The 26,633-nt window shown below is 37.3% G+C and overlaps 1 protein-coding gene across 2 annotated transcripts in view; it reads right to left on the bottom strand.

The window, feature by feature from the left end:
• KCNN2 (potassium calcium-activated channel subfamily N member 2) overlaps positions 1-26,633 on the bottom strand; it is a 139,851-nt gene that overhangs the window by 30,860 nt on the left and 82,358 nt on the right. The gene's annotated exons all lie outside the window — the stretch shown is intronic.

Here is a 26,633-nt window from a genome sequence, read left to right as displayed (position 1 = left end):
TCCTGTGGTCTTGACAGACACCAGATTCTGGTTACTAGAGGCATTTCTTGCTCTTCCTCCAACTTCTAAGGATCACCCTTCCTTCCCAGCTCTAGATACCAATAGGGAGGGCTTCCCTTTCCTTGTTTCATGCTCTCCAAAGGATGTTGATGGGCCCGTGGCTTACACACACTCAGTCCTGCCTTTCAACTTGACTCATTGTGCTGCCAGAGCTGTGGTGGCAAGGAGGTTGCCCCTGGCTTGAGCCCCAGGATTAATCCCATGAACAGACTATACTGTGGACATGCATTCAGTGCCCTCCCCCACCATCTCATGCCAAGGCTCCTGCACCTCTAACCAAAAGTTCAGAAGGTTCATAGGATAAGAGCTTTCCTCTGTAGTATCAGTGGATCCAAGCTGTCTTTAGATACAGCTTCTTTATTCCAAAAAAGTAAGAGAAGCTAAAAAATAGTATTTGCTGTTACTCTGGTCTAGGAAAGAGAAAGTGGAACCCAGCAGTAAGGAAGAATGCAGGCAATTACTGTATCTTCCGAAAGAAAAGGCAAGGGCACGTGCACGGGCAGCTGGCCTTTTGCTGAGGAGCATTCTGTGAGTTTCCGGTGGCAAAAGGACAGAAACTGTCACCATTCTACCCCAGAGAACTGCCCCTGTGGCCTAGCTATGGAGTCCCCTCTGCCCAGAATGGCTGGGTGAAGAGGCTGTCTTTGCCATAAGGGAGGTCAAGATGTATTCTTAGCATTCAGGGAAGACAGGTCAGTGTGTTTCCCCCGAGAAACATGGTTAAATAACACGTACACAGGAGTAGGGTGATGTGATCCATGCTATACTTCAGCTACAATATGAGCTCGCGGGCTCTGTGAACTACTCTGGGACCTGCTAGGCCGGTGTATTGGGGCTTCCACAGAAGAATGTGGTTTTCATTTCAAACAAGACCCTTAGAAATAAGCTTTGGATTCTAACCCATTCATGATCTTGGGGGCTCTCTCTAGACTATTCCTCATCAAACAATTGCCTAAAACAGGGGATACATTTCCCTGGAGTGGGTGTGGGCTGTACAAGAGAGAGGAGGCAAACGAGGTCATGCCCTATTCAATGCTGAATCGTGAGAGGAAGTTCCTTCTCAACAAAGCATGATTTACATAAAGGACGTATACATTTAAGGGTTGATGGCCCTAATTCTCTAATGTATATGAAATATTTGTTGGGCACTCACTACGTGCTCAGCTCTTGACTCGCATTCGTTCTCATTTTACATTAATGTTTTGAGACATGGACAATCTGAAACATGGCTATAACAGTTATATTCCCCCACCCTCTCTACATCAACAGTGTTCTCAATCACTAGACACTTAGAAAATGGGACCGTGTCTGAGTGAAAACTTTAAGTTATTTCTACACTGTGAGTGACCAGAACACGACTGCTGGACACATGGTTTTCCTTGGGTGAGTTCAGAGTAAGCACAAATTGGAGTTTGAGATTTCATACTAAAAACTAAGGCCTCTAGGGGACGCCTTCATGGCCGGTGCCCGCAAGGACATCTCAGCTTTGGCACAGATCTGAAAGTCTTTCTAATCTGCTCTTCCTGTAGCACTTTTGGTTTTCGAAGTTTGAAGCCATAAATGATATTGAAAATTACAATAAAAAGCATTCACTGGAACATTTAGGCAAGCCGACTCCTCTTTAGTTGCTCACCTTTAATTAAGACATGAGTTTTAAATACACGAATTTCTCCTATCTTCATTTGACTCTTTGCCAAACACTCTCAGGTGTTATGCCACAATTATCAGTCAACATTTGTTATGTGTTATGTACATTACATTGGGTCAAGGACTGTAATCCCATATTGAAGGGCCTCATTAGAAATAAATAGCTTTCTAGGATTTGGTACTTTAGGGCTAGGGGTTCAATGTTAAATTATCTTTTTTGCTTATGCAGTATTAAACCTGCCTGAAAATAGCTCAGAATGAAAAAAACAAACAAACAAAAAAAACTCATACTAATGTTTATGTTACATTCAGACACATTTAGTAGTGGATAGTCATTAGATATCACATTAGATATTATTAGAATAATCAGGATTTCTTTCTTGGCAACTCAAACAAACATTAGACTTATCAACATGATATTATCATGTATATTATATATATAACCATAATATATAATTATAACATTATGATATTACCACTTAGAACACTTCCAGGTTTTGAATTTATGCCAGATTTATACCATTGTAAATGATTAATAACTTAAATGGTTATCAATTTGAAAACATTTTTTATAGTAGAAGTTCATTTCACAATCTTAGACAATTCCAACCTTCTCCACAAGGAGAACTGTTCTGAGAAAGACATGAAGAAATGACTCGTGGCAAATTTCAAATTCTGATCAGTATGAAGGCTTGTTTAATTAAAAATACATTAAATAAGATTGCAATTAGTGCAAGGAATGCCTGATCTCAAGTTCTTAAAATAAGGGCTTTAGGGTTTGTGGAGAAGGCTTAATGAACTATTCTAGAGCACTGCATGCTTCACAGACTTAAAGATTGTGAGATTAGCTTTAAGATTTTAAAAGAAGCAAAATGATCCTTTTCTTAGTTTCCATTCATTTCTTCATTCATTGATGACTGTGGGTCTAGCACTGTTTCTTAGATCATAAATATGACAGCTTCCCAAAAATGTTTGTTTAAATTCACAGGGGTTATCTTTCCAAGGGAATTATTGAATTCTTCTTTCTGAATGAAGCAGCCTCTGCCCAGCAATACTGCCTCACTCTCAGCATCCTTCCATAAGTGAAAGGACCCTTGGTCACACTAATGGCTGGCCAGTATGTCATCTCTTTCAAAACTCATCTCTTTCAAAACTCTTTCTCTGCAGGTGCATTTCCCTCTACCTGGAACCACCTTCCCCCATCTTCCTAGCTCTGATTTGTAGAATGAAAATTTGTTCGTGGGTCCCTTTTTCCAGACTCTGCAGAGCTTTTGATTAGCATGACCAAAGGTCCTTTTTTTGTATCCCAGGAGCTTCTTGTAGATATCTCTAGCACCACTGATCAATATTAACTCGGGTCACAAAACATGTAATATATAATTTGCCCATCTAACCTGCCTCTAGAATCTAAACAATGAAGAATTTGAGGACCAAAACTATGCCTTATTCATTGCTGTATCTTCATTCAGTTACTTGTAAGAATATAGCAGGGAGCTGGAATTTACTGAATGAATTAGTAGGACAGTATAAAACATTTGTTCTCAAACTGACTTGCTCTTGGCCACATGCTGGGCCTTCAGAATCATTTGTTCAGATACAAAAAAGAGGATAGAAATGAGTGTTGCCCATTGATGACATGAATTGGATTTGTCATGTTATATCCCAACTTATATAGTATTTTGACACTTAAAAAATTAATCCAACGATGGAGGTTAACAACTGACAAACTATATTCATTCATACTTCTCTATTAAACTTATTATTAACATTATAAATGTCCAAATCATCTCATCTCAATTGTCAGCTCTGATCTCAAATGCCAGCCCTAGTTATATAGTGAAAAGCGTTACGAAGATTCAAATGCATGTGATCAATCTTCCATCAGTTCTCTTTCCTGAATTGATATTTCTCTCCTGAAATACCACTAAAATAATACCAAGGCTATAAAAAAGAGGTATAAACCCACAAGAAGGAAAGAAAAGGAGAAATCAGAGAATGATAAATAAAACAGTTTGATACAAATGAAAGCACAAGGGAAATTCTGCTTCCAGCCATGATGAAACAACAAAGGGATGGATTTATACTCCCTCTTAAAACAACTATAAAACTAGAAAAAAATATTTGAAACATGGTTAACAAGACATAGATAATCTAGTAACAAAGAATAGTGATCTCTGAAGGATGGTAAACAACCAAAGTGAGTCATACAATTGCCCCAGCTTAATGCCTCAAGAGAATCTCTGGATATAGCTCAGGGAGGGAAACCAAGTGGAGTCCAGAGGACTCCCCAAGTTGAGGGACAAGATGGAAATACAGAGGGGCCAAGAGTTCACAAGGCCCCAAACCAGAGAGGACAAATCTGTATGAGAGATATCCAGAGATCTGCCGAAGGGTATCCTTGATTATTCAGCTGAATACTAATCAGTACATAAATGTAAAACTATCCAAGGCTGTCGAAGCAGAAGAACTACATGTAAAGTGGTACGGTATCTTTAGAAGATACATTGTACTAAGTGGTATAACATCAGGGGGAGATAAGATTGATAATTTAGTTATAGTATACATAAGTGTACTGGTATGCTATAAACCCTAAAGGAACCAGTAAAATAATACATCAAAGAATAATAAATTATAATGCAACAAAAGATATATAATGAAATAAAACATAAGTAATCCAAAAATAGGCAGGAATAGAAAAAAAGAACAAAGAAGAGACAAATAGCAAACGAACAGTAAGATCTCAGATTTACCCAAGCATATCTATAACCACATTAAATATAAATGGCCTAAATACCTCCAATTAAAAGGCACAAATTTCATAAAACCCATGGAAAGTTCACAGCTTGGAGATTCAACACTGAAAAAAGGAGAACTGATGATGTCTAAGTATATGGAATAATAGATGTCTAGGTACCTGCCCGTGTGCCTGGTAATGCCAGATAACTAACAGGAGACAGAGGTGTTTTTTTTTTCCCCCCCTCTGGGGATGTACTGGAGATTCTGACCCAGGGCCCAGCTAAGGTTAGGAAAGATGTTAGGGGCTAAAAACATAGGGATTAAATGCATGTTTCCAAACTGAACAGGAGCATTCCTAGTTTCCTTTCTTTACTTCCTATCCCCAACCCTATATTAAAACTCACTAATACAGAGAAAGAATTTTTTTTTCCCTCTGGAAAAACAGAACAGCTTCAGAGAAAAGATATTCATGTACTAACATCAAGGATTCCCTAATAAAAAATGTAACTTTCTACCTAGCCACCTTACAGTGATTTATCAGACAGTAAGCTCCTCTCTTTTTTTAAAGCTTCCAATTCCAACTCTTGACCATGAAAGAATAGTAAATGATCAGCACACGTTTGCAGTATACTTTCTATAGAAAAGATACAGACAAAAAAGAAGAGTAGGGAGAAAGAAAGAAATAAAAAGGAGGAGGAAACAGAAGAATCTTGAGATAGTGCAAAATGATAGGAGGCAGAACTCCTAAATACTCTAAGTTATACCATGAAAGACCTAAAGGAAAACATGGCATCTGTAAAACAGGAACCGGATGCCACAGAGAATATAATTAAAAAATAAAAAGAGAAACTTTTTATAGTCACAACTATAATAAAAAATAATAATACAATTACAGTATAAATTGGCAGAAATCTCCCAAAAAGTAGAACAAAAAGACAAGAAGAGAAGGGGGAAAGGATAATGAAAAAGATACATTCTCAGAGAATCAATATAAAGGGTCTAAAAATTGACTTGCCACAAGGACATAGAAAGTGGAAGAAATGAAAACGTTCTTTTATTTCTTTGTGTAGGAAAAATGGTAGGCAGGTATCTCTAAAGAAAAGTTCTTTTGAGTATCTGCATACAGAATAAGAAAAGATCTATGTCAAATGGGATCACTGTAAATTTAAAATGCTAGGAATGACGAGAAGATCTTAAAAAGTTTCAATGAAGGAAAAAAATAGATCCCAGCTAAACAATGCATATGGTTGCCTCTAACATTATTTGTTTTAACATCTATGTATTGACATGGAGGGGAGAGTAATCTATTTCTCTTGGATTTGTAAAGGGGAGGGATGTTGAATCTGGCAGTAAGAGCTGGATAGCTGTAGCTCAGGTCTTCTCTTTGCTCTGCTGGCACCCCCAGAGCAGGTGTATTTGGTTCTCTATGTGGTAAGTTGACCTGGGCAGGGGTGACTCCTCCAGGGTGTGAGGATGCACCTATGACTCTATCTGATTCAGTGGTGAATCATCAAAATGGCATGCAGCCCACTGGGCTGCAGGTCAGATGGTACTGTCTAGATCTGCTTTATGTGAGTAATGTAGCTGATATGTTGAGGTCTATGAATTGAAGACCCAGAAAAGTGAGAGGAGTATGATAAATTATCTCCCTCCAAACCCAAACTATGTGCATATGCTTTTAAAGTAAAAGCAAAGAAAATAAGAGATTCAATGAATTAAAACACATATTCTCATAAAGAAATCCAGTGAAGGCGCATATTCATGTTCAAAGGAGAAAAGTGCTGAATGTCAATGGCTCAGAGGATGGGTGACATATATCCCTTATTTGCCACTGATTCATATCAAGGGTGCTCACCTATGGTTGCATATTAGAATGGTAGGGGAAGCTTTAAAAATACACATGCAAAAGCCTCATCCTCAACCAATTAAGCAAAATCTCTGGGGGTGGAGCCATGGCAGCGATATTTTAAAAAACTCCCCAAGCAATTTTAATGTGTTGTCAAGGTTGAGAACCATCTATTAGCTTTGTTTCAGGAGTTGTTTCTCATTCAATAACAAGTTGAACATCTACATACATAAAGGAAATTTAGGAGGCACTGCAAACATGCAGATGAATAAAAATTAGTAAGCATTCATGAGAAGTTTAAAATGTAATAAGAGAGAAAATTGATTGCAGGGAATGAGAAGGTAATATCCAAGTTGTAATAAATGCGCATACAAGAGCTAAAGGCATGTCAAGAAAAAATATATATAACAGATGAAAGTAATGACATGAATGTATGATAGCACTGGGACCTAAAATTATAGTTTTAAATTTGAATAAAATGTAAAATTTAGTTAAGTCCAACCATTTTACTACAAACCTCTCTGAATGAGGGTGCTCTAAAAAAAAACATTGCAATTCCATGTATAAAACTACTCTCTAAATAATTTACAGAACATTTCTTCAGGCCAGAGAATTTGAAATGCCCCAATCTATGTGACTTTCTCCTAGTTCCTCCTTTGTGCACTCCTACTTTGCTCCCCGTCTCTAAATCATGAAAACACAAACATGGCTTTGGGTCTTGGGGATCCCAATATAATCTTCCTTCAGTAACAATAACTATCTAAAGAAAAGACAGGCAGGGAAATGCCACTCGTAAAGCCCAACTTTAATTGTGGCATGAGTCAGTTTCAATTTTCATTCATTGTGTACTTCTTTATTAACTCTGAAGTACCAAGGTGAATTTTTTACTTTTGATTTTATTTTGCTCCATTAACTGCACATTTGAAATTATTTTTTCCTCTTCTGTCAATTTAGAAATGTCAAAGCTAAAAACACTTTTCTTCTTCTTGCTTCACCTTCTATTTTCCATCTTCTTCCTTCTATCTTCTTGCTCTCCCCTTCTCTCCTCTCTCTCCCCTCTGCTACAGGTGTGTGTGTGTGTGTGTGTGTGTGTGTGTGTGTGTCTGGTTTCTTTTCCTGTATTAACTTTGGCTAATGAGACTTGCATTCACAGTACGGATAGAGAAAATTGGCCTTTGGGTAGAGACCATCAGAGAATATGTTCTGTCTAAGTACATAAGCTTCCTTTGAAATAAAGCTGAAAGTCCCTAAAGGAAAAGGGGATAATAGAATATATATAGATTTTCAAACTTTAAGAATTATATTCATTATGTTTCTCTGAAATAATGTTTTATTATCTGACTCTCTATTCATTTATGATTACTTATGTTAGAATGAGTTCAGAAATGACTTATCTATCAATAGTTAATAGTCTTAGATCTCATAACTATATGATTATTTGACAATTATTTATGTTAAAACCTAGAGGACTTCTAGTCAAGATGATGGAGTAGGAAAACACTATGCTCCTACTCCACAACCACATCAAAATTACAATTACAGAACAGTCATCATTGAGAACCACCTGGAGACTAGCTGAACATAATTCCTATAACTAAAGATATAAAAAAGCCACACTGAGACTGGCAGGAGGGGTAACAATGTAGAACAGGCAATTCCCATACCCATGGTGTGGCGGTTAAGAGGGATACCTAGGCTACGGAGGCTCCCTTGAGAAGCAAGGGGTCCCAGGAACCCAATGCCAGAAAGAGAAGTCCCCATAACATCTGGCTGTGAAAACCAGCAGGGACTGTAGCTGAGTGAGACAAAGGGCTGCTGGAAACCTAGGTGCTGCAGGTCTTAAAGGGACCTCACACAGACTCAGTTGCTCACAAACTCACTCACTCTGAGCTCCAGCACCAGGGCAGCAGCTCCTAAAATGTCAGGGATGTACAAGGAGCTAATTGAATAGCTTCAGAGCAAGGGCTGGAGGGGCATAAGTCAGGGCAGCTCTCTTCTGGGATGGAAGTGCTGGCAGACATTATTGTGCTTTTGGTGAGCCTTCTCCCCACCCCACACATGGGTGCCAAATCTGAGCTCTCCATAAACTTAACACTCTTCCCCCTGCCCTTGGTAATTTCCTGAGAACCTGCCTTATCCGACTCATGTGCCTGGCTCAGACTTCTTCCAGGGACTTTTCGACACAAGTGACCTTTCTCACCTCACCCTGAAGACTTTCCTAAAATCTCTCAAAGGCCCCCAACTCCCCCAAAAACGGCTCCTTGTGTGCCCTGTACCTTTTGCTCAAAGGCCCCAAGACCAGCATTAGTAGTAGCCAGCCTCAGTTTAAAGCATAGCCTCTCCCAGATGCCTCCAAGCCTAGCACATGTGGCAATCATCCGCAAATCATTTTGTACCTGCTACCATATAGTCCCAGGCTGGGCACAGCGAGCAGCTGGTCTTGGCCTGCACCAGAGGACCTCCTAGGAGGCCCTAGAGTGAAGACACCTGGTGGTCAGCTTCAGCCTACATGCGAGTACCACCCAACCAGTTCCACAATTAACATACCCAAAGGATGAACTCAGCAGGCATCAGAGCCCTATTAAAGTGAATCTCATTCCATAGGGTCAGCCCCCACACAACAGCTCATCAGCTGTATTCACTGCTATTCCTCACAGTCAGTCAACCTGAGGGTCAATCCAATCCACTGATATGCCAACAGTAATCAAGGCTTAACAACAACAGTAGAGCACACATAAACCACACAAAGAACACCCTGGAGCACTCAGCTCAGGTTGCAAGAGACACTGTGTCAGTGGGCCCTACAGGACATCTATCATAAAATCCACTTTGGCAAGACTGGGAGACATAGCGGATCTACCTAGTACAGGGAGTCAGCCAACATGAGAAGACAAAGAAATTTGTTCCAAATGAAAAATCAGGACAACTCCAGATAAAAAACTAAATGAAATGAAGACAACTAATCGACTAGATGCAGAGTTCAAAATACTAGTTGTAAATATGCTAATGAACTTAGAGGAAAAATAGGTAAATTCAGTGATAACTTCAACAAAAAGATAGAAAACATGAAAAAAGAACCAGTCAGAAATGAAGAATACAATAACTATAATGAAAAATAGGTTAGAGGGAATCAACAGATCAGATGAAGCAGAGAATTGAATCAGCGATTTGGAAGACAAAAAGTAGCAGAATACACCCGACTGGAACAGAAAAAAAAAATTAATGAGGATAGTTTAAGAGACCTCTGAGACATCAAGCATACCAACATTCACATCATAGGGGTACCAGAAGGAGAAGAGAGAGAGCAAGAGATTGAAAACATATTTGAAGAAAAAAATGCCCCCAAACTCCACAATCTGGTAAAGAAAATAGACACACAAGTTCAGGAGTGTGGAGAGTCCCAAACAAGATAAATCCAAAGAGGCCCACACTAAGACACATCATAATTAAAATGCTAATAGTTAAGGACAGAGACTCTTAAAAGTAGCAAGAGAAAAACACTTCGTTATATACAAGGGAGCTCCCTTAAGACTGTCAGATGATTTATCCAACAGAAACTGGAAGGGACTGGCACAAAATATTCAAAGTGATGAAAAGCAAGGACCTACAACCAAGATTACACAGCAAGGCTATCATTTGAAATTGAATGAAAGATTAAAAAAAAGAGATTCCTGGATAAGAAAAAACTAAAGAAATGCGTCACCACTAAACCAGTATTACAAGAAATGTTAAACAGTCTTCATTTAAAAAGATTAAAAAAAAAAAGAAAAAATATAAGATAAAAATAATTCTCACTGACAAAGGTGTTTACATAGTAAAAGCAGTGGATCAACTAACTATAAAGTGTAAAGGTTGAAAGACAAAAGTAGGAAGATCATGAGTAATTACAACAGTAAATTAAGGGATATACACAAATATACATATACAAAAGAAGTAAGAAATAATGACAAAAACCGAAATGTGGAAGAGGTGAGTAAAAATTTGTTTTGATTTTAGAATGTGTTTGAACCTAAGCAATCATCAACTTAAAATAGACTGCTATAAAAATAGCTTGGTACATAGGAAGTGCATCATAACCACAAACTAAAAATCTACAAGAGATATACAAGAAATAGAGAAAAAAGAATCCAAACACAACACTACAGAAAGTTATCAACATACGAGAAGAGAGCAAGAGAAGAAAGGAACAGAGAAGAATGACAAAAGCTATCAGAAAACAACTAATGAAATGGCAATAACTATATACCTACCAATAATGCTTTAAATATAAATGGACTAAATACTCCAATCAAAAGACATACAGGGTGGCTGAATGGATTAAAAAAACAAGACCTACACATATGTTACGTACAAGAAGCCCACTTCGGATTGAAAGACACACACAAACTGAAATAAAAGGGATGGAAAAAGATATTTCATGCAAATGGAAACAGAAAACAAACTGGGGTAGCAATATTTATTTGAGATGAAATGGACTTTAAAACAAGGGCTGTAACGAGAGACAAAGAGTAATGATAAAAAGATCACTCCAATAAGAATAAATAACTCGTAAATACCTACACACCCAAAATAGGAGCACCTAAATATACAAAGCAAATATTAACATAAAGGGAGAGATTGACAGTGATACAGTCATAGTAGGGGGTACTTTAAACCCATTGACATCAATGGATAGATCCTCCAGACAGAAAATCAACAAAGCAGCAGATTATACATTTTTCTTAAATGCATATTGAACATCTTCTAGGATTGGTTGCATATTAGGCCAGAAAATAAAGTCTCCGTAAATTTATGAAGACTGAAATCATATAAAGCATCTTCTCCAATCACAGTGATATGAAACTAGAAATAAATCACAAGAAAACTGAAAACATACCAACTCATGGAGGCTAAATAACATGCTACCAAGCAATGAATGGGTTAATAACAAGATAAAGAAATCAAAGGATACCTTGAGATAAATGAAAATGAAAACCCAATGACCCCAAATCTATGGGACACAGCCAAAGTAGTTCTAAAAAAGAAATTTTTAGCAATGCAGGCCTACCATAAGAAACAAGAAAACCTCAAATAAACAATCTAACCTTAAACTTAAAGAGCCTAGAAAAGGAAGAACCAAGACCAAAATGAGTAGAAGGAAGGAAATAAGAAAGATCAGAACAGAAATGTATTAGAGTCTAAAAAGCAATAGGAAAGATCAATGAAAGCAAGAGCTGGTTCTTGAAAGGAAAAAAATATTTATAAACCTTTAACCAGACTCATCAAGAAAAAAAGAAGGCCTAAGTAAATTAGAAATGAAAAAGAAGCCACAATTGACATCACAGAAATACAAAGGATTATAAGGAAATACTACAAACGATTAAATGCCAACAAATTGAACAATCGGGAATAAATGAATAAATTCCTAGAAACATACAATCTTCCAAAGCTGAATCAGGAAGAAACAAAATGTGAACAGACCAATAACTGCTAACGAAATTGAATCAGTAATCAAAAAACTCCCAACAATGTCCTGGACCCTATGGCTTCACAGATGAATTCTACCTAACATTCAAAAAAGAATTAAAATTTATCCTTCTCAAACTATTCCAAAAAACTGAAGAGGAGAGAAGGTTCTCAAATTCATTTTAGTAGGCCAGTATTACCCTGATACCAAAACCAGACAAAGACAGTACAAAAATAGAAAATTACAGGTCAATATTCCTGATGCACACAGATAAAAAAAATATTCAACAAAACATTAGCAAACCAAATTCAGCAACACATTAAAAACATCATACATTATGATCATGTGAGATTTATTTTAGAGATGCAAAGCTGGTTCAATATCCAAAAATCAATTAATGTTATACAACACAAACAAAATGAAGAATAAAAGTCATATGATCAATTAATAGATGCAAAATAGCATTTGACAAAATCCAGCATCCATTATGATAAAAATTCTCAGCAAAGTGGGGATGGGGGAAACATACCTCAACAGGATAAAGGCATTTTTTGACAAACCCATAGCTATCATAATAGCTGAAGAAAAGCTGAAAGCTTTTTCATTAAAATCAGGAACAAGACCAAGATGTCCTCTTTCATCACTGTTTTTCAACATAGTATTGGAAGTCCTAACCACAGCAATCAGACATGAAAAAGCAATAAAAATCATCCAGATTGTAAAGAAGTAAAGCAGTCATTATTTGTAAATAACATGATACTATATAGAGAGAACCTTAAAGAATCCACCAAAAACTACTGGAACTAATAAATTAATTCGGTGAAGTAGCAAAATACAAAATAAATATTCGGAAATCAGTTGTAGTTTTAGACACCAATTACAAACACTCAGAAAGAGAAATTAAGAAAACTATATACAATTGCAACAAAAATAATAAAGTACCCAAGAATAGGTATTTTAGGTTAAATAAGTTTTAGATTAAATAAATAGGTTAAATTTAACCAAAGAGGTAAAAGACCTGTACTAGGAAAACTATAAGACACTGAAGAAATTGAAGAAGACACAAATAAGTGTAAGGACATACCAGCCTCACATATAAAAAAGAATTAACATTGTTAAAATGTTTATACTACCCAAAGCAACTACAGAATCAATGAAATCTCTATATAACTACAATGGCATTTTTCAGAGAGCTAAAACAAATAATCCTAAAATTTATATGGAGCCATAAAAGACCCCAAATAGCCAAAGCAATCTTGAGAATTAAGAACAAAGTTAGAGGTATCATGCTAACTGATACTGAACTATATACAAGTCTACAGTAATCAAAACAGCACAGTACAGGCACAAACATAGACACATAGATCAATGCAACAAAATAGAGAGCTGAGAAATAAACACGCACCCATATATTAATCTGACAAAAGGAGCAAGAATATTACAATGGGGTAAAGACAGCTTATTCAATAATGGTGCTGGGAAAACTGGACAGACATAAAAAACAATGAAAATCATTTTCTTACACCATAAACAATAAATTCAAAATGGATTAAAGATTTAAATGTAAGACCTGAAACCATAGAAGTCCTAGAAGAAAACATAGGCAGTAAACTCTTTGACATCACTCTTAGTAATATATTTTTAGATATGTCTCCTCAGGCAAGGGAAGCAAATAAAATAAAATAAAATAAACAAATGGGACTACATCAAATTAAAGAGTTTTTGCACAGTGAAAGAAACCATCAACAAAATGAAAAGACAACCTACTGAACGGGAGGAGATATTCGTCAATGATACATCTGATAAGGGGTTAATGTCCAAATATGTAAAGAACTCCTATAACTTAACACCAAAAAAGTAAGCAATCTGATTAAAAAATGGGTATAGGATATGAATACGCATTTTCCCAAGGAGGACACACAGATGGCCAATAGATAAAGATGCTCAGTGTCATTAATCAGCAGGGAAATGCAAACTAAAACCACAATGGAATATCACCTCTTATCTGTCAGAATGGCTATCATCAATAAATCAACAAACAACAAGTGTTGGCAAAGATGTAGAGAAAAGGAATTCTCATGAACTGTTGATGGGATTGTAAATTGGTGCAGCCACTGTGGAAAACAGTGTAGAGGTTCTTCAAAATATTAAAAATAGAACTACTATATGACTGAGCAATTCTATTTCTGGGTATTTATCTGAAGAAATCCAAAACATTAATTCAAAAAGACATATGCACCCATATGTGCATTGCAGCATTATTTATTATAGCCAAGATATGGAAGCAACCTGTGTCCATCAATAGATGAATAAAGAATAGGTGGTACGTATATAAAATTAGATATCGCTCAGCCATAAAAAGAATGGAATCTTGCCATTTGCAACAACATGGATGGACCTAGAAGGTATTATGCTAAGTGAAATAATCAGACAAAGACAAATACCATATGATTTCACTTATATGTGAAATTCGCCCCCCCCCCAAAAAAAACAACAACAACAAAATAAAACAGAAACAGACTCATAGATATAGAGAACAAACTGATGATGGTTACCAGACAGAAGGGGTGTTGGGAGGATGTGTGGAAAAGGTGAAGGGATAAAGAAGTACAAATTGGTAGTTATAAAATAGTCACAGGAATGTGAAGTACAGCATAGGGAATATAGTCAATAATACCGTAATAACCATGTATAGTACCAGGTGGGTACTAGACTTATAGGGAGTGATCACTTCATAAGTTATATAAACGTCTAGTCACTATTTGGTACAACTGAAACTAAAAATATTGTATGTCAGCTGTAAAGATAAATAAAAAAAATTTTAAAAACAAACAAAAAAATCTATAAAAACACAATGGTATCCCATTAACATACTCAAAATAGACATGAAAAGACTTGTCAGTATTTAGGCTCTCTTTGCTATTGGGGTTTAGTGAAATGTGTCCAGCTGTAGCAGAGAACTTCGAGGTAAAAGAGTCGTGATAATAAGTTTGATTCCTAAAAGTGAAGATGGAGAAAGACCCAGGGAGTACGTATCCATCACGAGAGATTTCCCTGAATGGAGAATTCCATTTAAGCTGTGGCTCTCAGTCCTAGCTGACCAAATGCCCTCTTTTAATATCTTGAAATGAAATTCAGGTAGTATGACTTATTCGTATACATGATTTATAAAAGAAAATCAATATAATATCCTAACTGTAATATGAATAGGTAAAATAGAAGTAATTTACAATAAGTCATGTATTTCAATATCTGAATACTTAGGCAAGGCTAACCTGGAAGACATAAGAAGCAGTCAGTTCTTTGCACCTATGTGTAGCACTGATGAAAGTGTGATGAATGTTGGTGAAAGTGTGTTGTCTGGCAATTCACATGGAACAAGGGCACTGTCATAGCTGATTTGATCTTCTGAGATGGGAAAAACTTTTGGTCACCTTCCAAATAAAACAACTGATAATCTTCCCATAATTTACACACTATAGCAACATGTAAAAATCAAGTGTATGTTACAACTGAGCAAAATATTTTATTTATATTTAAAATGGATTTAGGTGAAAACTAAGAACATTATAAACAGGATTTTTGTACACAGAATATCCAGTAGGTCTGTCCAAGGACAAGAGGGACGAAGAACAATTCTTTGTTGAATGGGAGTGTCCCATGCAGGACAGAATGAAGAGAATCCCTGGCCCCACCCGGGGAAGAGCAAGAAAACCTCCACGAATTCCCACAATGGCCTGTGAGGCCAGTACTACCCTCAGTGTGAACCACTGGAACCTGAAACCAGATTTCAGGGCAGCTGGGACTCTGCAATGACCATCAGAAAATCTGGAGAACGGGGAAACTAGAAAACCTTGGAATTTGGGACAAATTACATTCTCAAGCCCCTGCTACTCCCCAGATGATCAAAGAAACATCGACGTTCAGAACAATGTTACAACCAGGGCTAGCATTTCTGACCAAGTTTCTCTTTCCTTCTTGTTCCTTTACTAACTTCCCAACTAGTAGTTATTTTAATTATCCGGGGCGAACTCCATTCCTTCAGCTCCTGCTGTGTACTGGCATCTTGCACGTACTGTGAGCTCCTCCAAGGGGAAGGTGGAAGACCAGGAGACAGAGATGAAGCCACGCTTAGGCAGACTCAGAGATTGCCTTACTAAGAAGTCATTTTTTCAAAAACAATACATTTCATATCTGATGTGTGCCAGGCTCTGCTGATTGCAGAGGGAGTAATGCACTGACTACACTGGCCCGGTGGGCTATGGTTTTAGTAGCTTACTTCTAACTTACCCACCATGATTAAATGCTTACCCACCAAGATTTTCCACATGGGTGGCAGCCAGCAGATTCACTTTGCTTCTGGAAGGCTGACAAGAGTAGTGGGGCGGGCAGTCACTAGGTGGCAGTGCCACACCAGTTTATCTCCACAGCTGCTCTGCTGACTTTGGCTTGACCAGTGCAGGAATCAGGGTTGTGAGAAGACATTGCTGGGAATACTTTCAAGTGAAAGCCACACTCCTGGGCAGCCAGAAGGCAGGTATCGCTCCATGTGGGAAATGGGAGTCCCTGAGGATATGAACAAGCCCAGGCCACTCCTGCACCCAGGTGTTACCAGGAATTTTAGGAACAGCTCCTGAGATGCACTCCCGTGCACTCGAGGTCCTGGATGCTGATTCCGTTCTAGATCCAATCTAACATAATCTGACGTGGCAGTGTATCTCCATATTTCACCCCACTGAGATTCTCTAGACCAAAGAACAGACTTTATCTCCTAAAACTGTAAGGAAAAAAAAAATTCCTTGTGGATTTTTCTAACGAGGCCATGTTGGAATTGAACAAGCACGAAGATGTAACAGTCTGGGTCTATTTTACTTACTCTGAGATGGAATCTGAGAAGAACTCTGGATTCAGAGGTCCCACCCCGCCTCTTAGTTCCCTGTGACCCAGAGCAGTGAGTCTTAACCTCTGAGCCTCTCTCTCCTCTAACATGAGGATCAAATCAACTACACAAAGCAATGAGATAACAAAGTACCATCCAAATGCCACATGAGCAGTAGATAAAGACTGTTTTTGTATTCCCCATTGACCAAATCTTTCTCTATTTGGGTAAAAACAGACAAAAAAAAAGTCATTAGTTTTGCGAGTATGCCGTCTTGCACACAGATGAGGTGGCAAACATTAGGACTTTTCCAAACACAGGCAGCTTTTCTTTTTGCTCCTGCCTACCCTCCCCCTCATTCTGTTGTTGCTGTCAAGGAGCACAGTGACTAGTCCCACTAAGATGTAAAAGGGCGAAAAGGCCGGAAGAAAGGAAAGAGGAAGAGAAGGCGGTGTGCCAGGGGCGATCTTGGCAGAGCAAAAGCACCACGGGCTGAGGGTACATCCACCCACAGAGTAAGAAGAGTGGGAAGAAAAAGGGACGTTCAGCAACTATAAGTCCAATGACAAACAGGGAAAAGCTGGCCACCTTTGTATGCCATTCTGTTCTCCTGCCTCCTCAGCTGCCCTTCTTCCCACCAGCACTAACACTTCGTCCTCAGGGGGTAGGGGAGGAGGAGGAAGGTACTTTTCTGTGTCTAGTATCTATTATGTATTTCTGAGAAATTTTTGACAGGGCTCCTGTGTAGGGCTTTCAGTCACATGAAAAGGAATATGCCCCAGTGATCCAAATCAACCCAGCTCTAAGGTGTCACATCGACAGGAGGCAATTAGCATGAATGAATTCTAAATTTTTAATTTTCGAAATGCAGCGAATGAAAATTCCTACTGAGAACATATGATGACAAGAAGTCTTAGCCTCCAGCACTTCACAGTTCCAGGCTATGCTTGTGGGAAAGCAAAACATTCCTGAATGTCATCATTTTATTCCCCAGAGAGAAAGAAGCCGGGAGTCAGAAAACTGAGCCACCCAACCAAGAGTGCGGAGAGAACTCTCAGGGACACTGAGCTGAAGGTGACTCCAGCAAGGCTGAGGAGAGGGACCACAGATTTTCTGAGAAGGTCATTTTCAAGGTTTACCAGTTAAATTTTCCCACTTCAATTCTAAAAATTAGCCTTAGACTGCCTACTAATTGCACCTTGCTTGACTCAGCATGGGCAGCTAAAATACAGACTGCAACGCCAAAACGTCACGCACTGAATTAAAGCACAGGTCTGGGTTCACGAAGGAGGAGCACACGCAGGAACAGCGCTGCCTCAAACCCAACCCGTCACCAAAGGCCCGCCACGTAAAGTCCTCAGAACACCTTCAAGGAAACAATCGAATTAACAACGTGCAATTGAAACAATGTTTTACTAAACATAGAAAAAACTCTTTTATGCAAGCAGAAAATAAAAGAGGAAAGAAGTGAAGGGAAGAGGAGAGTCGGGTAACAAGAAAGGCTGAAAGTCATGAAAGTGAGTAAATAGCTGAAATCCCTGTAAATAAGACTTGGAAAACATGTAAATAAAAGGTGGCAAAGATCACTACAAAACCATGAACATTCAAGAAGGGTTGACTCTAGCCAGCTTAACAACTTAAAAAAATAACAAATCAGCCTCATCGACTAGCATCATGAACAAATCGATCTCACAATTTTCACTAGTTCCTACTAGTTTCCAACTACTCCAGAAAAATGAGAACGGAAAACTCAAAATTCTTTCATTATCTTTCATATTTTAGCACTTTAGAATTATAAAATGGTAATCAAAAACACTTCCTGGATGCACGTGTATCACCTGGAGAAGCAGAGAGAGTGCATTCTTAGTAAAGTGGGCTATATACTCACCAAAATACACTGGTAAAATGATTGCCAGTGCCAGATACGGCAAGCATTTCCCCGCAAAGAATCACAATGTTAGCTTCCAATTTGGTGAGATTAACTTTTCTACACAGAGAATTCAGGAATCAATAAAAAAGAATACTGCAAAAGGAAGCCTCGGTGGAAAATGACCTCTGCACTTTGGCTGTTTGCAAGTAACCGAAAACCATCGAGGATCAGAATTACAAAAATCAAACAAATCCATGAGTTTAAGCTTAGTTGAGCAATGCTTTTCAATGATCTCTTCCATACAACCACATGGCAATGATACGATCTTCTTAAATTCTATTTCTATTCAATTGTACTAACCAATTGTGAGCCTTCCAAGCCTAGAAACAGTTCCTTCCATTAAAATGACAAAATTAGGGTTATAGCAGTCAAACCTTTGGCCAAATGTAACAGCTGGATCTAAAAGCACAGAGTCCTCTGTGTGGTGAACTTAGATGATGAAGGGCTAGCTATGCAGGTAAAAAGTCAACAGGATCAACACTACCAAACACTACCTCCAGCTACCAAATCAGGTTAATAGTTAGTATGTGCACAGCTTGGTAACCATAGAGGTATCCCAGGGGATAAAGTATTTGTGTGTTTTCTACACAGGCTTTGAGGCAGCTTATAGTAAATATCTGACCTGAGAACGTATAAATTAGAATGGGAAATGGGAACTACGTTATAGTACTGTCCAAAAGGACTTTCTGCAAATATTATGAAAATGTTCAATATCTCAGCTAATTCACTAGCCCCTAGTTACATGTGCCTATTGAGCACTTGGAATGTAGCTAGAAATAAAGCAGAACTGAGTTTATTTTATTGCATTTTATCTAACTGAAAATTAAAATTAGTCATATGAGGTGATGGGCTGTCGTGATGGACAGCAAGGACCAGAGGCAGGAGAGCCACAGAATTCACATTCTCATGCCTTAATAACACAGCTATTTTAATTCAATCATAATGTTTATTCTGACTTCTAGGACCTTAAACTACATGTTTAAGGCATGATATCCTATGCTCTGTCGTCATTGGTGGCTTATTTTGTTGTTATGAGTCTTGGGTAAAGAAAAGAAGCATTTTAAAGAAATGACTTGGATTTTGATTAATTTGTGCATATTAATTCATTCAGACATGCAATGCTTCCCAAGTTCATGGGCAGACTGTACCAGGTGCTGGGGCCAGCAAGGGAGACCAAGTGCCACTGCGTGAAGGATACCTTAATCTCCAAAGGCAGGCAGAGCACCTCTGTTCTTCCTGTCAGACCTGCTTTAGTCACTTTCCACAGTCCTGCACATAGCGTGGGACACAGCTGGTGCTCAAGGAGGGATCCACAAACAGATTATTGTAGGGCAGTTGCCTTTTGGGTTGACAGCTTTCCTAATCAAATAACCTGAACATCAGAGCACTTCTCTCATTATCAGTATTCAAACTCTGCCCACTTGGCATCTTAAAATGACAGAAGCAGGCTCTGATATTCATATAGCTATAATTCTGTGTACTGTTTACAATGTATATTGATAACCAGCTACAGAAAAAAAAGTCATGGGAATGGGTGCATAGATAATCTTTTATTGTCTTTTGATATATGTCAAAATTATTTCAAAACAAATGATTCCATGATGTAATTATTTATGCAGCTACTTTAACTTACACAGCAATGGTTTAGAAGCAGTGTGAAGAGTAACGCAGTCCGCAATGTCTTTTGTTTGCTCCGTTTGATCTAATTAACATGTTTCTTTCTTAACTTGTATGTTTTACTCAAGATAACATTTTCATAAAGTCTCTCACTGATGTAAAGGCAGCTGAACACTTTTAAAAAAAGGACTCCTCAAATTAAATAAAGCGGGAGGTCAGAAATAACTGCCACGCATTTTTTTCTTAGTAAATGGTGACAAGGTATATTGTAGGGCATTTTCATTTTTATGTTATTAAGGATTTATTTGATTCTCAGTTTATATACACACACGTATTATTAATATAAGAGGTGCTTATCTGGCAATCACTTGGAAGATACCAATTTATATATTGACCAGGGCATATCTTTCAAACCCACAAAATATATATATATATATATAATGTAGAGGTATATACATATATACATATACACAGAGACATACAGACATATATATGTATATACACATATACGTATATATTTATGTTACTGCCGCTTTTAGAATTGTGATCTCCATCATATACAACTCAGGAATCATCTGAACTTTGTTTCGAGAATGCCCAGCAAGGTCACCTGGTGGCCTTGATATGGTGGCTTAGGAACAGAACATAATGCATAGATAATGAAGACTCACACTGAATTTGATGCAATGTGGGGTACAAGAAAGAAAACTATTTGGGGCCAATTCTGGGATTAGCTGAAAAGAACAGTGGGCTTCCCACAAGTCTGTGGACAGACAGGAAGTACAGTATTCACCATGACAGCTGGAGGAAGCACAGGGCACTGCGGAGGCTCATGATAGAGTAGCACTCAGACATACCAATAGTACTGTCTCCGGTTAGTGCCATTTATGCAGCACACAGCTGTCCTCCTCCATATTCCTCTCCTCTGTTAAGGGTATCTCCAGACATCAAGCTGTTCCAAATCAGACGTCACCTTTAACTCTGCCTCATCCGTGAAATCAAGGAGCCATGATGCTCTGGGGCATCCACCTTCAAATGTTCCCAAACTGAGCCATTTCTTCTTGGCCCGGTCTTTGCTAGCCTTTCCATTCTTAATTCTTGCTTGTCTCAAACTTGCATTCCAAGCTCCAGCTGAAGTACTTTCAATTCACCAGGTATACATTGTTCTTATCCCTCCAGGCCTCTGCACACGCTATCCCTTATTTTTATACCTTAATCTCCTTTTAACCTGGATTCTAGTTCTCTGCATTCCTCCTTTATATCATATCTTAACACTTTCGCTCCTCCTCCTCCCGAGAGTGGGTCACCCTGTGTGGTCTCATGGCTCTGATTATTAGCCCTATGACACTCTTACCACCACCACCTGCCCATAGGAGTGCACGCTGTGCATTTTTCAAAACTAAATGGCCAGCGCTATTTAGTACTATGACTATTGCATGTTTGAAAAATAGATTTTTTGTGAATAAGCAAAAGAATCCCCATTTCCACCACCTTATTACAGGAGTGAGATGATGGAGGCTCAGCTAATTGCAACAGTCGTTTTACCAGCCTCCCAGTCTTGGCGTCTCAGGCCTATCACTCTACATCCTCCTTCTCACTGTTCTGTTACCTTTGTAAAATATAAATCTAACAAGGTTACTTTGTCTCATAACTTTAGATGGCCCCTTGCTGCTTAAAATAAAAGTCCTATCTCCTTAGCATAAGATTCAAGGCCATTTACACTTTGGTCCCTACCCACCTTTCCTTTTATGTATTCCTATCACCAGCTGCAAGCCAAACTCTGCTGCCTTTGTCCCTTGACTTCTAATTGTCTTTACCTCATTTCCCCATCTTCAACACCCATGCCATCTGAAAAATATTCCATACTTTCCCTAGGCACAAGACCACACGTATACTGCAACACTTGTGTTAAACTGCAATATTATCTTATTTTTTACTTCTTCCCCTGGTCACTGAGAACCCAAGGTGGGGCTGCCTCTGAAATCCCACTGACTGGCTCAATATTTGGTTCCTTGTAGGAGCCCAATAAATATTTGTATAATGAATTACAAAAAGTCCAAATTCTATGTGCCTGGTCACTAAAGAAATTTCTGTATTGGAAGCTATTTGCTTTAAATAAGAACGCAAAAGCAGGATAAATCAAACTTAACACAGTAGTATTTTTGTCATGTAGACAAACAGTAAGACAAATATGTTACTTAGACTATTAACGCCCCTGCTCTTATACGTTTGTACTGTTTTGTGTTGCGATATGTTAAAATTTGTTGATTGCCTATGTATCAACTTTAACAAATTAACAAAATTCAATGAATTAAAAAAAAAACTCTGGACTTTCTGTTAGTTTTGATTCAATAATTCTAAAACTACCAAAATAATTAAAATTATTATTAACCCTTTCCCCATGTTAAAAGGACAAGTTCCTCAATGCATATTTTAGGCATTTGCTAATTTGTAATTCTTGTGTTATGGTTCTTTTAATGCTTCAGTTTTATTTTGACTCTGGAAGGAAAATATTCCTTATATTATATCAATGAAGCAGCACCTAATAATTCAAATATTCTTTGCATATGTGAATAATGAAGATTATGCGACAAAATGCCAGAACAGGCCTACAAGACTTACACAGTTAAAACAGAAAACAAATTTTAAAACAACTGTTATTACTATATTAAATTCCCCAAGTTATATATACCAGGTATGTGTATCACAGATAAGTACATGCCTCAGTTCCAAAGGGTCTGACGATTACAAAATCTACAAGACGAAAGTTAACACTAGGCTCTGCGGAACATGAAGAAATCGATAAGGCTGGGAAGTAACACAGTAGCTGATTTTAACATCAATCAACAAAATAACGTATAAATAAAACAAGATGTTCCCATAAGATGGAGAAACACTTTAGAGAGACTAGGAAAAAAATTAATACTCTGTCACTTTTAAAGAAAATTAGAATACACTAGTAACTAAAGCTTACATTTCTTTTCCACGGTTTCTTCTCTGCATATTCATTGTCTTAGTTCTCTATACTTATGACCTGATAAATGGACCTTAGAAGCCATCCATTTCAACCTTCTCATTTAATAGCTAAATAAATTGAGGCCTAGAAATGTGAATTGAGAGTCCAGAGTGAGAGAAGTAGTCATTAGCAGATAAGAGTTAGAACCCAGGTCTCTCTACTTCCAACCACATGCTCTTAGTATATCTGAGGTTTGCAAACTGCATCGGGGCTTCAATACTTGCTACCCGTGGATCTATTTTATGTGCCTTCACTGATTATTTTACTATAAAAATTTTAAAAGCTTCTAAAATCAGTATCCTTCATTAAACTGCTTTCCTGAGAGTCCTTGAGGACAGAAAAATAATTTTAGTGAAATCCACTTATTCATAAGAAATTAAATATTTTATGCAACGGATAATTTGAGATCCTTGTGTTCTTGTTCTTTTTTAACTCTTCAATCCGATTTAGACTCAGGAAGCAAGACATTCCTTACATAATCCCAATGAAGCAGCTCCTAATGATTCTAAAGTTCTTTCTACATGAGAACAATGAACATTATGTGACCAAATGCTGAAAATAACCTACAAGACTTCCACTGAAGCAGAAAAATTTTAAAGCAACTGTTAGTACTGTATGAAAGACCCCTATGTTCTCAAGCATTTAAATAATCAGCCATTCTCTTGTAGAAAACACTTAGAAACTCTTATGTTAGCATTCAGAGTCCTCTATAGGAGGTTCCACTCTGCCCTTCTGACCTTATCTTTACATACTACATTCTCAAACACAATTACTAACTTGTGTATTCTCTCTTCAACTTATCCTTCATCTTTCTCTTAAGAATAAGAATGTTTCTCATTCTTAAGGTCTTTTTCAAATGATAATGTATTTCATACCACCATAGCATTTTTCTGTCCCTCTCTTGGGTGCTCTTCTCTTTCCAACGTGCACTGTTGTTACTGGTGCACATCTTCCAGCTATCCATCTAGACTGTGAATAGAGGCAGGTCCGTGGTCCCAGTTTTCTTTAAAGGCCATCCATCAGCCCTGGCAGCATCTGGCAAGAGCAGGCACTCAAGGAAGAGTTGCTGAAAGAGGGCAGGAAGGAGACAACTATGCTCTAGTTGAGAAGCATAGATGCAGCTGTTGAATCACAGGAATCCGAAGTCCAGGTTGGTGAAGGGTCTTGCCAAAGTTTAGCCCACGTGGGTGAATTTCTGAATTCCAAATAACCAGGAAACTGTGCATCAAACTATTTTTACTGCTTATATGTTGTTTCCCCTCCCAAAATTATGATATAAATGTCCCTGTCTTCCTAACTTGAGTACATAGAATAGATGTTACTTTTTCCTTCACGATAAAAATTGTTTTATATATTGAACTTCAGATATTTGTTCTGCTATAAAGTGATGCTGCACTGGGGAGGGTTTTTGTCCCCAAATGAAATAGTGCTAGACTGTGGTTTCTAATGTAGTGGCATTTTTACTGTTTTGTTTATCTGACTGCCATACTGTCAGGTTGTCACTAACTGCTGTTATCCCCACTCCAGCAGCTTGCTTCTCTTTCTAATTTTCAGCTATTTGAGAAATGGGATTTTGAGCTGCACTAAAATAGTATCTAATGAAAGGCAAAAAAAAGCTCTCACTGAGACCGCCAATTATTTTTTCTATGAATAAAGTACATCACAGCTTTAAAACCTGTATTTTTGGCTACTCATTGACAGTCTTGATTCTTTCTTAGTTGAATTCTCAAAGGAAAGGCTGTTGGATAATAGATCACTGGGAGCAAAGTGAAGTAACCCAAGGTCATATGCCTCTTTTATGAAGCTCATGTTTTATATATATTATATCAGTATCTATTATAGAAGGACATCTGTATGTACTACTATGGAAGCAGATCTATGATAGCATGCTGAGTTAAAAAAAATACAGAATGATGTAATATTAAGAATGATCCTGTTTTTGTTTTGAAAAAAAGAAATCTCTATTGATATAAAGTTTGGAAGGTTACAAACCCCATATTATCATGGAGCTTTTGCTATGTTAGTGGTTTTTGGGAAACCAGATTTAGTTATTTCTGGAGCTTTGGTTTCTAATTTTTCTGCACTGTTGTTTAAGAACATACACTATACTTTGATGCTAATTATATGAAATCTATTGGTACATACTTCGCCCATCATATATGGTCAATTATTGAACAAGTCTATGAATGCTAGAAAGAAATGTATATTCACTAATTGCTGGCTACAGGGTTCAATATATATATACTATATCAAGCTTATTACTGTGTTTTTTAAGTCATCTATAAATTATGTATACCTAACTTTTTATTGCTGAGTTGAATTAATCTCTCACTATGATGGTACATGTATAAATTTCTGCTTATAATTTGTTCATTTTATATATTTTTGAAGCTATATAGTTCAATATTTAGAAAATTTAGAATTATATCTTTCTGATGAATTGTACCTTTAGCATATGAACTTGGGTTACTTCACTTTGCTCCCAGTGATCTATTATCTTTTTTATTCCTAATAAAGTTTTGCTTTAAAGACTATTTTTATCTAATGTTAACAAAACTGCAACAATCTTCTTTTGATTAGTGTTTGCTTATTGTATCTTTCCCCAATCTTTTATTTTCAACTTGTTCATGTAGTTATGTTTTAAAGATATCTCTCATAAATTTTATATAATTTAAAAGACAATTAATAATCTTATTTATTGTGTTTACTAGTATCTGTGGGTTTGTTTCTAATGTATTATTTTGAAATTTCTAATTGCCCTATTTGCTATATGCTTCCTTTATACCATAAATTTTTCTATCCTCCATATTTTTCAGTGTTATACATTCTAGTTATTATTTGACTGGTTATCCTTATATTGTTCAACAGGACATACTTGAATTGACTTCAGATTTAAAGTCAATAGCCCTCCTTTCCCCTGAGTAGTACATGGCCTGCAGAATGCTATAAATTTAATCCTTTCTGAAGGACATCCTTTAGAAGTCTCTTAGGGAAGAGCTGCTGGTGGTAAATGCCCTCATCTTTTTGATTGTCTATTAATGCCTTCGTTTTTACCTCATTCCAAATAAAATTTATTGAAGTATAGAATTCTAGATTGACAGTTTTCACCAGCACTTTAAATATATGCCACTGTATTCTACCTTCTGTTTTTTTTTTGAGTTGGGCTATCTATCTATATAAGAATAGCAATCACTGTGCCAAGTTTTTCTTTTCTGATTCCTTTTAAGATCTTTTACTTGATGTTCTATAACTTTACTACAATTTGTCTATGTATAGATTTCTTTCTCCTTATCTTGCTTGAGATTTATTGGGTTTCCTGAATCTGAGGATTCATATCTCATCGATTAAAAATAATGCCCATTGATCTTAGCCAAAGGGCTGAGAAGAGGCAATACTTCCTAATACATTTTATGAGGTCAACTTCACCCTGATACCAAAAGCTGGCAAGAAGAACAT

This window comes from Pteropus medius, unplaced genomic scaffold (assembly GCF_902729225.1).
Source record: "Pteropus medius unplaced genomic scaffold, Ma_sr-lr_union100, whole genome shotgun sequence".
Taxonomy (NCBI): Eukaryota; Metazoa; Chordata; class Mammalia; order Chiroptera; family Pteropodidae; genus Pteropus; species Pteropus medius.
This window is presented reverse-complemented; position numbering and strand designations above follow the sequence as displayed.